The sequence below is a fragment of the Mercurialis annua genome, linkage group LG3, assembly GCF_937616625.2.
Source record: "Mercurialis annua linkage group LG3, ddMerAnnu1.2, whole genome shotgun sequence".
Lineage (NCBI taxonomy): Eukaryota > Viridiplantae > Streptophyta > Magnoliopsida > Malpighiales > Euphorbiaceae > Mercurialis > Mercurialis annua.
Genome location: NC_065572.1, coordinates 15,245,446 through 15,259,872, shown reverse-complemented (window position 1 = coordinate 15,259,872; position 14,427 = coordinate 15,245,446).

The following is a 14,427-nucleotide window of genomic DNA, read 5'->3' as shown; positions in this document are numbered from 1 at the left end:
AAGTTCAAAAGTGAACAATTCAAGGCCGAGCTTGTCACGACACGGAATCTCGAGTGCGACCGGCGCTAGGGAATGGGAATGGTAGTTCTGAAACCCTTAGCAAGTCTTTAAATATACACATAAATTTTTCGCGGAACAATCATTTTTGAAATCCAAACGTCCATTCATAAAAAATTTGTTTTCATAAAAAGCTCCTTAAGCTTTGATGTATACAAACGTCCATTTCACAACATGAAAACGTTTCATATGAACCTGGGTCTTACCGTGTAATGTCCCACATCCAAGCACAGCCCGTTCCAACACAAAGCAAACAGTTTTTAACATCATAATTCAAATAACATACATATGCATAAGAGTTTACACACATGAAAACTGTTTTACAAACATTCATATAGACTAGGACTTGGCCCAACTGCAGCACTACTGAATATGTACATACTTCAGACTTCTGGAACAATAATAGAAGTCCGGCTTTCCATAACTAGACACATGCACCAAATACTATTGGGGGTTAGTCGAAACTGAGTGAGTTCACTTAGTTTACACATCCGTATTTACAAAACATTCAAATCAATGTGAAACCATTAATTTAAATGCATCCATGTATAAGTATTCCGAATGAAACCTTAACACATATACTATAACTTGGTATAAGGGTTACACAAATCAGAACTCTCGAACGAATCGAGTACTTATTCCTTATGGTAGTTTCACTACCACGTAGTACGGTCTCTGAGATTTCATCTCACCGACTGTATTCGTACTACTACTTATATCCAACTCTCTATTTCTCTTATTTTCTATCTTAAACACATGAGATAGGCTAAAAGACCACTTAATCCCTCACTTATGCTTTATCATTTCTTTTAGTAAGTTAAAAATCCATTTTAACTCACTCACTAAACCGACGTACTTAATTATCAAACAATTTCGGAAATCCTTTTTCCGACAAGTCCTTAATTATTATTAATAATAATAATTCCCACGTTGAATTATTATTATTTCACAATAATTCTTTAAAAATTATTATGTCGGTGTCCATTTCCGCCCTACTTGGTCCAAATTAGAAACTTTAGGACTCGTGGTACGATTTTCTTATTTCAAAATTTTTGGGTTATCACATTCACCCATCCTTATTAATAAATTCGTCCTCGAATTCAAACTTTTTCCACTTTCCTAAAACAAACTTATATGTATATCCTTAATGCATATCTACTCCTCTCATCTGTCGTTATCTTATAAAAGCGAAGTTAGATTCCAACTTCCAACTTCCATCTCATACCATTGACCATCTGGTATGGATTGTCATCCCTCGAGAATAACTTGTCTTTCCTGTCCAAATTGGACTATGCCTTCCTTAGGCGTTTCCCTTATCTTTCTTGATATCATTCCAACTCTTGGGTAACTGTCTTTGTTATCCCGTTCTTTTATTCATCTTACGATCATTGCTAACATCTTAAAAGATTGTTATTCTTATCCTATGTTACTTTGTATCATCGCTATTCGTGCGTCGATAATTGATATTTTTTAGAAAGGAGATTACTAATTCCTTTGTGAACTCTCGTGGTTCGCGCTTGTCTATTTCGTATACGATCCTCGTACTAGTGGGACAACAATTGTTGTTGTGTTGGGATAAAAACCCCGTCGTCTACTAACTACTTGCCTTTACAGGCTCGTATCTTTTCGCTTCTTAGCGTTGTACTCTTTGTCCTTATTCGTTACCTACAGATACTAACTTTAAACTCCCTCTTATTACCTTTGAACATCTCTTCGTTCATTCCTGGTTGTCATCATCTTGGACCTTTCAAATTTTCCTAACTTGTCCAAAGTTGCTTGTCAAGCTCACTTTAGCTGTCTATCTTGCCTATTCGAAAGCGTTTGTTCACTATACAAAATTGGTATTCGTATAGCTCACAATGTCCTTTACCACTTCCATATGCATTTCGGGTTAAGATTGAAACCCGAAAGCGTAAAAAATTAGCCCCAGAGTTTCTTACTCGGGCTAACGTGAACTGCTTGCATAGGCTGTTATTTCAGCCTATGGACTAAGAATTCAAACATTCCTTGTCTGAATTTTATCGCATATCCTTATACCTTAGTATCTTGGCTACCTTTTCCGTTTAGGGTCGAACTACTTTCGACATTTCCTTAATCTCCGTAAGTGTCTATTTACACTTTTACCTTCTTATCGAGTATAAGGTTCATCCTTTGCCTTACCTCGAAGCTTATTTCCCCGTACTTCCCTTATCTCTTGATTTGTTATCCCTTAACACATACTCCTTATCCCTACTAGGGTCCTTCCTTGTCTTATGTTATTTGTTCCTTTTGATGTTTGTCATGAACTATCCTTTCATACCACTCTATCAATCTACTTTTGATTGACTCTTAAGATCTTACTTCAATCCTAACTCTTATTTGTTAAGATGCCCTTCTTCACTGATGGATCTCTATTCCATCTCACATCTTATGAACAAACTCAAAGGTTTGACTTCATCTTTCATGATATCCTTTGTCTTCCTCGTACTCTATCACCTTCATGTTTATCCTTTTCTCGTACCCACTCACTTATGTTATTATTCTTTCCTCCATCGCTTCCACTGCGATACTCTGATCACTTCCACTTACTTATCATAGTTATCTTTATGGTTAGCTTATATATCCTTTCACATAACACCTTTATCCAGGCCGTATGGTATTTAGGGATACTTATTCCTTATACCGGCCGTATACTTCATGGATTCTTGAATCCCATGAAGTGGAATGCCTGCTTGACACTTCTCGATGTACATCAAGTTCCTTTTTCCATGATACACTTCAGCTCTTGATCCCTTCAATCTTAACTATTCCATATTAGACCGTTGGTACCCTTGTTACCATTGTCCAATGGGACCCTTATCCTTGTTTACTACATTTCTCGATTACCCCTTACTTCTTATTCCAGTATCTCCAACCTTATTCTTGACATAAGGTTAAAGGTAGTTCCTTTTGAACTTGAGATGCAATGCACACTTAGTTGTGTGCACATCTACATGTCTTATGCTTACTAATTTTTCCTCCATCAGTAGGTTTGTCTTATACTCGTGATCTCATAGAGTTGGCACGATCTGTATTCCTTAATTCTATATATTTGTGTCCACATAGTGAATTATTTTCCTTGTTTACTTCCAAGTAACGTCCTATTTCCTTTCCTCGACTATCCTTGTCGAGTACTATTCCTTACACTTAGGTCATTTAGACATTTATATCGACTATCCTTGTCGATCTCCTTGTATCCTTCACCCACTTTTAGTTCATACACTTTCTTGTACTTGAGTGCCTTAGTATAGGCATCTCGTTCCAAGTTTTGTACCTCTTCATTCCAAGTACTTGACCTATCAGAGGTATCCTTCAATGTCCTTTGATTCTTACCCTTTCTTACACTTGAATTCCCATCTAGGGGTGTCTTACTTCAAGTTCTACTCCTTACCTTACTCATTTTGACTACATCCTTATCTTGTAACTCAACTCCTTTGTTGAGTCTCTTCTTTCTATCCAGTTTCATACTTTGATGTTTATCAGGCTTACTAGTCTTATCGATCATTTATACGTTCGCTTCTTCTAAGTGCTATCAATCCTTAACTATGTCCTTCTTAGGACTTACTTATTTACATTTCGCGAGATCACCTCATCGCGATGATTATCCATATTGACCACACACTCTGGGTATCAATGTTCTTAATCATATACCACTACCGGCATTTTTTATCATCATTGCACCTCTTACTCTTGAGATGTCTTACTTGCCTTATATGATTGTTACCTTCGTAGATTCAACCTATGAGGTATGAGCTATGTTCATTATGAACCTATCTCTATACAATCTTTTCATTTAATATTGCTCTTGTGAATGATTTCATTATTGGGGTCACATGAATTTCCATCTGGCTTCCTTACGTTTCAAATCATTCTTACTTTTACCATATGGGCTTACACATACTTTTCTTTCCGATCAAATGCCATTTCAAAATTTTAGTATAATTGCGCATCAGAGTGATGACACCTCTCATCACTAAAGAGTCTTTATTTCAAACCTTTTCTATTGCTTGTATCAGTAATAGTACAAAGCATGGTTTAAAATCAAATTGCTTATACATATGTGTTGATACCGCAATGTATTTCAAATTATGCATTTCATGCTTCCCATGACACTCTACATGCTGCATCTGTGCACAATTATTCTTTTTAAAAGAAACCTCTTTTGCAAATACCATAAGTCAACTCAAACCGAAACCTTTGTGACTTTTTAGCCTTTCTTTATACTTTTATCATAAATTAATAAGCTATGTTAGGGGCGTAGCTTAGGTCATTCGAGCATATTGGACATTTTGTAGAGTATGTCGAACTCTTTCAATGTGTGTTCACTGTATGTTCTCTAGGTTTTGATTCCTTCTTAGTGGATACCTTATGTTATGCACCTAGGTTCTCAGTTTTTTTCTAGTGCATCCTCTATGTTATAGCGATCTATCGTTCATACGAGGCGTCTATACTGTAATGGGTTCCTTATCGGTCAAACCATTACTACCGTAAACAATGTATTAGCATAAGGCATATACATCGTACCTGAGAGTACTCGACTAGATTTTCCCCGTTCTTGGCTCGCTATTCTTGATTGAAAACCTCTAGTTGTTCTCGAGCTACCCTCTATTGTTGCCTCAGGATTGAAGTACGTGGTTCAAGATTGCCCAGCTGGTCTCTGAACTTCTTTCCCTTATGTTGATCAAAACTTTCTTCCGTCCTTATACCACTTACTGAATCTCCAAGTGATTCACTTCAACGACTACCCTTATTGGGTATCATGAATCTTTCTTGAACTTTCAAGAAACAGTCCTAGGGTATTGGAAGTACTTCACTTCCACTTACCGCATTGTAGAGTTGAGCTTTATCTTACCCAGAGATGCTAAAACTAGCATGACTTGTTGTGAGAGTTCATTCTCACAAACCCTAGTTCCTATGCATATCTCATATGCATACTTTATCGTAGATGAATCACGCATCCTCATCTTAAGTGCGAATTCCAAAAGAACAAACAATGTTCACAAATGCATATCCTATTGATATTAAAACATGTGTCCTCATTGTGTGCGCATATTCCTTAACTAACAAACATAATTCACAACAACCAATCATATGCGCATAACAGACTAGCATTCTATCAAAGAGAGCTAAGAGTTTTGGACAAATAAAAGAGGACTGATCAAAGAAATGACTCGAGTCTTATAGCTGTAGTAGTTCCTAGCTTAACCTAGTGACAACGTCAAATCTAGGTTCAAACAAACATCAATCATATACGAGAAATAGCAATCAATTTAAACATTGCTCTGATACCACCTTTGTCACAACCCGAAATCTCGAGCCGCAACCGGCGCTAGGGAATGGGAATGGTAGTTCCGAAACCCATAGCAAATTAATATAATTACACATAAATTTTTTGCGGAACAATAATTTTCGAAATCCAAACGTCCATTCATAAACAATTCGTTTTCAGTAAAAGCTCCTTGAGCTTTGACGTGTACAAACATCCATTTCACAACATGAAAATGTTTCATAGGAACCTGGGTCTTACCGTGCGATGTCCCACATCCAAGCAAAGCCCAAATAATTATCAAAATCATCAAAATATTCATCGTTATTTTTTCTTTGATTTTACATATGTTTGGCCGGACGAAATTGGGTATCAACAGATGCCCCCTTTTGCACATTTTTCTTGGGGAGATGTGCAAAATAAAAGATAATAATTTCGAACGGATATCTGAAATGAAATTGATTTGAAGTAAATAGCATGACTTGATCACGCTAATGCAACCGTGTATTCGTTTTGATGATGTGAAAGCGGATGAAATGACAAACAAATATATTCCTTGATCAGGCTCGACTAGGAATGAATTTGATATAACAGCCAGAAAAGAAAATGACCTAACTCGACCAGACTCGACCCATAATGAGTTTGATTTAACAGCAAGGAAAGTGAACAACCTGGCTCGACTAGGCTCGACCTATTATGGGTTCGATTTAACTGTAAGAAAAGTAAGCAACCTGACTCGACTAGGCTCGACCCAGAATGGGTTCGATTTAACGGCACGAAAGATAAATGACCTAACTCGACCAGGCTCGACCCAGAATGTGTTCCATTTAACTGCAAAATTAAATGACTTGACCACGCTCGACCAAAAATGGGTTCGATTTAACGGCAAAAAAAGTAAATGACCTGGCTCGACCACGCTCGACCAATAATGGGTTCGATTTAACGACACGAAAAATAAATGACCTGTCTCGACCAGACTCGACTCAGAATGGGTTCGATTTAACGGCAAAAACAAGTAAATGACCTGACTCGACCAGGCTCGACCCAAAATGGGTTCGATTTAACAGCAAGAAATGTAAATGACGTAGCTCGACCAGACTTGACCTAGAATGGGTTCGATTTAACAACAAGAAAAGTAAATGACCTGGCTCAACCATGCTCGACCCAGAATGGGTTTGATTTAACATCAAGAAAAGTATATGATCTGGCTCAACCAGGCTTGACCCAGAATGGGTTCGATTTAACAGCTAGAAAAGTAATTGACCTGGCTCGACCAGACTCGACCCAGAATGGGTTCGATTTAACATCAAGAAAATGAAATGACTTGACTCGACCAGACTCGACCCAAAATGGGTGTGGTGTAATTTAAATCAGAAAGATTCACACATATCCAACACAAAGCAAATGGTTTTTAACCGCGGAATTCAATAAAATACATATAAATCAGAGTTTACACACATGAAAACCGTTTTACTAACATTCATATTGACTAGGACTTGACCTTACTGCACCACTACTGAATTTGTACATACTTCAGACATCTGTAACAATAATAGAAGTTCGACTTGCCATAACTAGACACCTACACCAAACACTATGGGGGGTTAAGTCGAAATTGAGTGAGTTAACTTAGTTTACACATGCGTATTTATATAACATTCAAATCACTGTGAAATCATTCATTTAAATGCATCCATGTATAAGTATTCCGAATGAAACCTTAACACATATACTATAACTTGGTATAAGGGTTACACAAATCAGAACTCTCGAACGAATCGAGTACTTATTCCTTATGGTTGTTTTACTACCATGTAGTACGGTCTCTGAGATTTCATCTCACCGAATGTATTCGTGCTACTACTTATATCCAACAAAACACTCCAGATAGTCCGGAAATAACTCAACCAGACTTAACAGAGATGCTCAACGTAATTTAACCGAGCCTAGCAATTATGCCCGAGATAAATCAACTGAGCTACTGTGATCCATAATTGACTTAAAGGATCACGTCCTCTTACGTTCACTCTATCACACCACATTCACACCATCACACCACATTCACACATCTCATTTCGTTCACATATCTCATTCCATAGATCCTTTCAATTTACGATACTAGGGTCTGACTTATAGACTCAACTGGTGATCACACAGCATATTGACGCCCAATAGGTAGTTTGTTTCATCGGGTCTCTATACTGACTTCAAATCAGGATGCATGTATTTTAAAACAAGCAATCATTTGTAAATGATTCCATGCACTTAATATAACATATAGCTTAAAAAGAAATACATTCAAATACATCAAATGTAAACAACCACATATGTACTCACAACTTGCTATTCCAATTCTTTACTCATAATAGCGTAAGCTCCTTGAGCTCCTTGTCCTTTAGTAGGTTGACTTGACAAACTTATCACAAATATCAAATAGATATCGAGTTAAGAATCTAACTCGATAAGCACATAAACTCGAGAACCAACCTTATACCAAACTTATCACATCATCGCGTCTAACCCCGACACGTTCTATTAACGTGTTGATATGTAATTTATACATATTTTACGTTTATTAGGTTTATTATTTTAAACCTAAGTTCATAATGTTATTTTTACTTATAATCAAATAACTTTTATTATGTTTGTGTTATGTTTTGTCGAATAATCTACTTCATAATCGCTTATGGTTGCTAGCTGTAAAATAGTCCGACCTATTAACAAACCCAACATTCTTAAAGTTCAGAATGTCCTCTTTGATTTTTGTTTAGGTATCAGACTCAGCCTAGCACCCGAAGGAATCGTAAACTCGCTCATAAGTTACTAACTTGGGCTGTGCAGAAAATCAGAACTATTACACACGATGTAATTTTCTGCTTTATTCAAGCCGCTAAGAGGCCGAATCTGCAGAAACTCAAAAGGAACTTAATTCCGTATCAACACCCTTAAATTTCTGTATCAACCAACGAAACTTAATTTGGAGCTATATAGCTCGAGATATTGCCTTCGCAATACCCCTGTTCTGCAGCGCAACAATTCCAGCAAATATCATCAATCTTCCATTCAATCAAACTTAACTCTAAACCATTCATAATCAGCTCTAGCAACCTAAATCAATAGCCTAAATTATATCAACATCACTTAATCATTCTCTTAAGTCCTAGGCCGAATACCTTACTCCATTCTCTTAAGTCCTAGGCCGAATACCTTACTCACTTACTAAACCGACGTACTTAATTATCAAACGATTTCGGAAATCTTTTTTCTGACAAGTCCTTAATTATTATTAATAATAATAATTCCCACTTTGAATTATTATTATTTCAATAATTCTTTAAAAATTCTTATGATAGTGTCCATTTCCGACCTACTTGGTCCTAATTGCGAAACTTTAGGACTCGCGGCACGATTTTCTTATTTGAAATTTTTTGGATTATTACAGAGCTACACATGTACCATAGCATAAGAGTGAATGTAAGAGTAAGAGAGGTTTAGGCGGAGTCTAACTTGAACAGTACTACAACGCAGATAGATTCTCATTCGAAAAGCATGGTATCTTTTGAGGCGTATACCGAGGAAAACTGCATATTGTAAGAGCAGTTCCTGACGTTAACTGGGACAACGATGCAATCAATCATCGTTATAACAAGGATTTAGGACCCGGATTTGTTAAGTTGTACAACGATGCGCCTAAGCATTATGAATAGCTAGCTTCTAGGGCTATTCAGATTACCAGCAACCATGAGTGGAACGATGATCTAATCCGACCTTTCTTCTTCAAACGTGAAGAATATCTTATGCTTAGGAATCATGCAAATAATAATTGGGATAACCCTGCACTCGTGCAAAGAGGCAGAGATAGTACTAGACGCGCTAGAAATCGCAAACGTGGCATCGTGACTCGAAAGACTGATGAGTCTAGTCAGGCACCACCAATAACGACATGAATTCGGTGTTGTGTGCCATACACGCTTATATGATTATTGTGTTTATATGCCAAATGTGTTTATATGATTGAAATGTTTGTATTGTTTGTTATGTGATCAATTGTTTTGATATGCATTGATTGAACTATGTTAATTGAGATATTGCCTATAGAGGTAGATTAATAAACCATCGCATATAGTCTTTATCCTTAACATAGCTAGCCATATCGAGATAAAACAAAGAACCAAATGAAAAGAATACATAAAACACATAACAAATATGTGAGACGAAAAGTAATTCCTTATATTACGCTTTGAATTACCGCGATGGTGATGAACGATACTGAAGGAAGAAGGCTATGAAAGATTGATCCGTGAACCTAAGGGCTACGTGGTATCAAAATATGATCGAGATAGGGAAAGATAGAGATGAATGGATATCAAAACGGGGAAACGGAAGATTCAGTTAGCAATACTTAAAGAGTAGTATTAACTATAAAACACTTCGGTAAGTGTTAAAGGATATCGATAATTGCAATATCGAAATCATAATAAAACCCCAATAAACAAGAACAAAAAGCCATTAATATCGCAGAGTGGGTAGTCTGAAGGGACTTACTGTGATTTCAAAAGAGAAAATCTTATGATTTTAAGCAGTACAAGTGTGCTCAGACATTGAATATAGCATGTCATAATCACGTTAATAGTGCATACGAGTATATATATAAATATTTTCTATATAAACTACATTTTCAAATAGATGTCGGTAAGATATCTATGATTGGTATTTACCTAAGAAACAAAATCAGGCTACAATAAAGCATATAAATTGAAAGAGAAGAAGAGCTAAAGACCCGAAGAGAATGCGGGCCATGGGAAATCCATGTGATGGTGAATAGAATTGAATAATATGCATGGAATGCGTAGTAATCAATGAATGTATACAAAAAGAAGAGATAGATCGTAATAAAATAGCTCGACGAAAAGACGCTTCATATAAAGAATAAGGCGATATAAGAAAGAGCGGATTTGATATAGCCGCAGGCGATGAGAGCCAACAATATAAAGTGAACAAGAACGTCAAGTTGACCTTACTGATATATCAAATATCAGTAAGAGTCTAAGGATATACGCACGATTAAGAATGCAACACATCGGCAAGATTGAAAAGGAATAACTTAGACCCTTTGTCATCAGTCGATGATGAAAAGGCTGAAACAAAAAGTGGAAAGAGATCGTGCATGCATTAGAACCAATAAGCATCATGTACAGCATGTACATTGGAATAAGATGGATAATCAGAGTAGCGCAGCGAAACCGTAAAATAAAAGATACCATTGGACAAGGGTAATGATGCTACCGACCTAATAAGGACGAGTAGAAGTACACCATAAAGGATGGACGTGAAACATAGTAAGTAATGCTTGGAAAGCATTCAACTTCATGAGATTCAATCTCATGAGGTCAAGAAGTAATCAATGGACAAGAAACATCAAGGAAAGATGACGTCAGACTCCGATAAACTCGGAATTCATACGACAAAGATGGATATAGTAAACGTTAACAAGAACTTATAAGGCAACATAAATTGGAAATTAGCGACGATGTAGCGCATTTCCATAATTAGCCCACGAGGCTATGTTTCGGGCAAAGTTCGAACCCCGAGACTCGATTATTTATAATCGAAATCGATGGATATAAGTAAATAGTATTGCATAGTTTAAATTCGGATGATTTAATCATGGCATTACTCAAACAGATGGATTGTTTTTCAATCTCAAAGATGAGCAAAAAACACGAAATTCAGTAAGGAATACAAGTGTGGCTAGTAGCCAACTTCAAAGACGATTTCGGTAATCGAAAAGATGTCGGATGAGGTTTGACTCTTCACGAAAGTTGTAGATTAGATATTGAAATATAAGGATATGAAATAAAATTTGGAAAAATGGTGATTTAAATGTTGGTTCATTGGTTTTAACAACAACCATGACAGCAGTTTTACAGTCTTCAAATTCAGCCCAAGGGGACAATTTTGAGGTTGATTTCTGATATCATCGAGAAAGAATCTCAACTCGAAGTCAAAACGGAAGTTGTAGACCACGTTGCCAACTATAATAATACAAATTGTATTTGGTAAATGGACGCTTCTAGATAAGCGGTTTGGATAGCCAAGGTAGGCTCGAGGAGCAGTTTTTGACAAGTCCAAGTTGACTTAAAATGTCAAATTAACCATTTGGACTGCTAAAAGTAATCAAACCACATTTGATTAATACCAAGGAAGATTAAAGAAGATTGTTAAAATTGGTATAAGGTAATTAGAAGGTTGATTGAGAAATAAGTATCGGGAATACTACAGTATGAGTAACGTATCACAGCTATGAAGAAAATAGCAAAGTTTGTATAAAGATAAAAGAACTACGAATTACGAAAATTCGAGAACTAATTTTTATTAGGGGTGATTGTAACACCTTGAAATTTGGGTATCCAAAAATTAAGCGGTTTATTTCATTTTAAAGGATTAAAATAAGATAAATAAGAATTTGGGCGGAAAAATAAAATAAAAGAGGACCCAAGTAGGTTAACATTGAAATTTTAATAGGGAATATTTTAATAATAATGTTCCATAAGAAAAAAGGAATTGGGTTAAAGAGATAAATTTAAGAAAGTGGCTAAAAGTCCACTTTAGCTCAAAATTGGAAAATAAGCGTTTAATTCCCAGAAAATATAAATTAAATAAATAATTGAAGAGAATTAGTATTTATAAAAATAATATCAATAAAATAGTTATCGATAATTATTTAAATGAAATTTGGACGAAAAAGTTGGAAAAAGTGGAATTTATCTCAAATTGGAAATTGAGCGTTTTTGGCCAAAATTGCCAAAATAAATTAACGGAAAATGGAGTTTAGAGATATGAGAATAATCACTACTAAAAAACTGTGTTTTACCGACGGATTTTAGCGACGGATTTTTTGACGACGGATTTAGCGACGAATTTCAAATTGTCATTTAAATTGGCGGGAGTGTTCCCGCCAACTTTGGCGACGGAAAATTCGTCGCTAAACACTCCCGCCAATTATTTTTGATGTATTTAGCGACGGATTTCAAATCCATCGCAAAATCCGTACCGACAGATTTTAGCGACAGATTTAAATCTGTCGCTAATTACCGACGGATTTTAGCGACGGATTTAAATCCGTCACTAATTTAAAAAAAATAAAAAAAATCGTAAAAAAAATTATTAAATTAAATAAATTTTTTATCAAAAAATTATTTAGAAAAATAATTATTAAAGAAAAAATAATTATTATTTTTTTAATTATATATAATATTATTTAAATATAACATAAATATATATATTGAAAACATTTTTATTTATTTATTTATTAATAATTATTTAAAATAACTATTAATTATAAAAAATAATTATCTTAAAATGTGGGAGGAAGTATTTGTCATTTTTTAGTATCATTTAAATATAAATATACATATATATATATATATATATAACAAGTAGCTGAGCTGATTTAGGTGGAGATACGCGCGGGAGAACTTCAAAATTAAAGAGCAATGAGTGGGAGCAATGGGAAGGATGGGTGACCTACTGGGAAGTTTGTAAAAATTGCGAGTGGGTGATGGAGGCAACGGATGGGTAACCGAGGGCGACGGGAGACGAGTTGGGGACGGACGATGACAGAGTGTGACGGGTGTGTGATCGATTAAATAATAATAATTTATTTTACGATTTAATTTTTTTTATTTTTTGGTAATTAGCGACGGACTAAAATCCGTCGACAATTTCTGAAAAATCCGTCGCCAAATTTTTTGGTCCGTCGCCAAAAATTTAGCGACGAGGATTTTGCCGACGGATTTCATGCTTTTAGCGACGGAAAAATCCCTCGCTAAAAGCAAGCATTTTAGTAGTGAATATTATTTATTTAGAAATAAATAATACGGAATTGATCGGACTTAAAAGATTTAGCTTTCGACGGACTTAATGGGGCGAAAGAAAAATTACGAATCGTGAAGTGAGGAGGTGGCAAGTCAAGGGACCAAGAGAGAAATTTTCCATAATATATAAAGGAATTAATATGAAATTAAACTCAGAAATTTCATTTAAACTCAGCCATAAAAAAAAAAATTCATCATCTCCTTCCTTTAGAAATTTTCATGCAAAAACTTCAAATTGCCATATCTTTCTCGTTTCTTGACGGAATTGGACGATTCTTGCGGCCACGAAACGAGAAGGAGGAGCTCTACTAATCTATACCTTTTAAGAAAGGCAAAAATCACGATTTAAGGTTAGGATTAGGAGCTTTAAATTTCGGGATTTAATAAAAATAATGGTGATGATGAATTTGAAGCTAAATATGATGGTTTTGGCATGTAATGAATTGATATAGCTGAGTTTGATTGATTTTATGGTGAGATGGGAGGGTTGTGCATTGAGGTATGTGTGAGGTTTTGGCCTTAGTGTAGTTGCCGACGGTGATAACCACTGTGTCTACTGGAAACGTTGTCCAGCAGGCGATGCCATCATGCCTGGCAGTAGCACGATGGAGCTGAGCTCCAACAGCTTTGGTGCAATGCGCGAACGATGATCAAGGACAGTCCCTCCCCTTGGTAAATTAGGTGAGGGCAGGAGAGAAGAAAGGGCCAAAGTTCAGCCCTTTCCGAGGCTTAACGGGGTTGATTTCTACGTAAAATGTTAAGCTACGAAGTTAGATATCAATTGTAATGCAATATGGTTTTGAAAATAAACGAATGGATTAAGATTTTGTCGATGAAAATTGGATGAGTAATAGAGATATAGGGCTTTTTTTGGCATGATTAAAACTCTAAGGAAATGAGTTTTAGTTAAGCGTTTTACGTTTAAAACGTAAACTATAAATTGACGCAAAAATGTGAAGTGGACGTAAAACGGATTTTAAGTTGAGTTTAAGAATATGAGTTGGTTATAATTGATATAACCATAAAAACTATACTGGATTAAGTGTTTGAAAATAAGATTTGGGTAATACGTATTTAAAACGATTAAATACGTTATCGGTTTTAAATAAATCGTCAAAGCTTAAAAGCTAAAATTGATATTTAATAAGATATCAAACTTAAAGACTATGTTGATATTAAAATGAAATTTACCTAAAGCTATGAATTAGG